The following is a 2503-nucleotide window of genomic DNA, read 5'->3' as shown; positions in this document are numbered from 1 at the left end:
CCTTTAAATCGATTAAGTAGGTGGAAATTATTAACTAAGTTTGTTCAAGCAATTTGGAAGAACTGGAAGCGTGATTATTTAAATCACCTTCAACAGAGATACAAATGGAACTTTAAGAAAATTAATATTGTCCCAGGTAGCATGGCTATTTTAAAGGAAGACAATACACCTGTGTGTAATTGGCCTTTATGTCGGATAATAAGAGTTATAAAAGGTAGAGATAATAATGTACGTGTAGCTATAATTCGCACTTCAACAGGTACATATAAACGTGCGATATCTAAATTGTGTTTGCTGCCAATTGAATAATTTGATTTTGTTAATTGTTTGATTTATATAATTAAAAAAGAAATTTGTAATTAATTGTTATATTGTTGCTTATACTTGTATATTGTGAACTCGCATTGAATAATAATAATAATGTTTTATTTTTGAAAAATATCAAATTGATTGAAATTCTAATTCTTTTTGGATTTTGTTACTTGATGATCAATTGAATAACATAATTATTCAATGCGGGGGAAAATGTTAAATGTCATGTATCAAAATGTGTTATGTCGCCATGATAGTTCGCCAATTTGGCGAACGCTTCTTAATGTTTGTGTTTTTTTTAATTGCTTCGTTCGTTTCGTAGAGGATGCGCTATAGTGAGCATCCTCCTCAATAAATAATTTCGATATTAAAAATATATCGTTATTTCAAATTGTTTCGTTTGTTCTATGGTGAACACACTTTATTAAAACCAATCGTTAAAATTACAGTCCATTTATATCGTCATAACACTTTCTATGAAATCAATCTACCAAATATTTTTAATTAGTTTTTAAATTCAGCTTCATATGGTCTGTTTCATAATTACTTAATCATTCATCGTTATTGGTCTGTCGTTGCTCAAGAGCTGCTTCGTGAACTTTTATATCCATCATTTTGTCAACTACGATTTTAGAAATATTTTAGTGAACCTTCATAAAAAAGGAGTTAGTAAAAGCGAGTACTCAACAATGTAACGATTAACTAAAGTTCTGGGGGAGAAAAATAACTAGAAGTTGCAAAAGATCAGTTGAGTTGTAGCTAAAAATTTAGTTACCAAATAAATTAATCTCGATGAACTAACTATACAAGATGCTAAATTATCGTGAGTGAGGAGAACTAGTCTGTCAGGAATATTCACTGTACACAAAAGACGAGGTAACTCGTCTTCTATATTAGGTTTTTTGATATTATTGCATAGTGTCCAGTACTAATATGCAAACAAATTTGAAAGGAATTTGCTTTTTGCTTGAATTTCAGCTCTGAGGAAAACTCAATGAGCAGAGGGTTGAACAAAGAAACGCCATTGCCGCGATGAAAGTGTTAAATGTCATAAAATTGCAAATAATACAGCTTTAAGCAACAATTCCGCACAAAAAAAAAATGTTTATTTGAAAATGTGCGCAAAACAACAATAAAACTTAAGAGAAAAGCAATGTTGTCATGTTAAATAAAATAATAAAAACTAAACCTCAATCCAAAAAAAAGAATTGAAGAAAATACATCATAATTAAAAATTGTAAGATTTTCTAGGAAACACTTATAACTAGAACGTTTATTTTTATTTTGTAATTATTTTTGTTTTCAAATTTAAATCATGAAAGTTAAATTATGAATCGTAAATGTTTATTGAAATACATTTATAGTAAAACACTTTAACAGGAAATTAGATTTTTGTAGTAGCTTCTTTTTCTTCTAACTTTGATAATCTCGGCCCTACACTTGAAAAGAATTGCAGTATTTGTGAGTGTAAGTAGTAGTCAGTAATTTCGTATCAACATTAATATTATCAGCACAGATTTCTGTCAACACCCTCTTCCTGTTTTCTTAGAAAAACCGACTGAATGACATAAATCCAGCTTCCTCTATAATTCAATGCTCAGTCTTTCCATAGAAAAAATCTTATCTTGTACAAGTGAATTCCGGAATTAAATCGGAAATGATGTGAAAGATTAGTAAATAATAAAATGAGTCGGATTAAAGCCAGCATTCATTCTCTGAAGATATCCGACTCACGACATTGAAAATTTATAGTTTAAAGCTTGGTTTAAAGTTTAAAGTTTGCACTAATTAAAGAAATTTGAGATTTTGAATTAGAAAAATTTGTAATGACAGAGTACGTGAAAGATCACATTCTACGCTGCTCTTGCTGTTGCTTATTGAGAAAATTTTGGTTTTAGTTTTATTTAGAATAATAAAATTAGTAACCTTAAGCATATTGCGTACAGAAACTTATTTCTCAGCCAATTAGAATGACGGAAATGTATATTCTAATAGAGTAAAGGCCGGTCGCTAATTTACAATCCAGGGACCCTTAACTATTCGTTCTTAACGAAGCTTTTGGAGATTTTTTCTTGATTGTAATTGGTTGAAATTATAACGCTTACTTTTATTTCTTATAGTATTTGTTACCTAAACTAAAAAAAATAAAATAAAGAGTCATGAATAAAACATTTTTTATACAAATATATAT

The sequence above is a fragment of the Parasteatoda tepidariorum genome, chromosome 3 (genome assembly GCF_043381705.1).
Source record: "Parasteatoda tepidariorum isolate YZ-2023 chromosome 3, CAS_Ptep_4.0, whole genome shotgun sequence".
In the NCBI taxonomy this organism is placed as follows: Eukaryota; Metazoa; Arthropoda; class Arachnida; order Araneae; family Theridiidae; genus Parasteatoda; species Parasteatoda tepidariorum.
The sequence above is the reverse complement of the archived record's forward strand: the minus strand, read 5'-3'. Positions refer to the sequence as shown.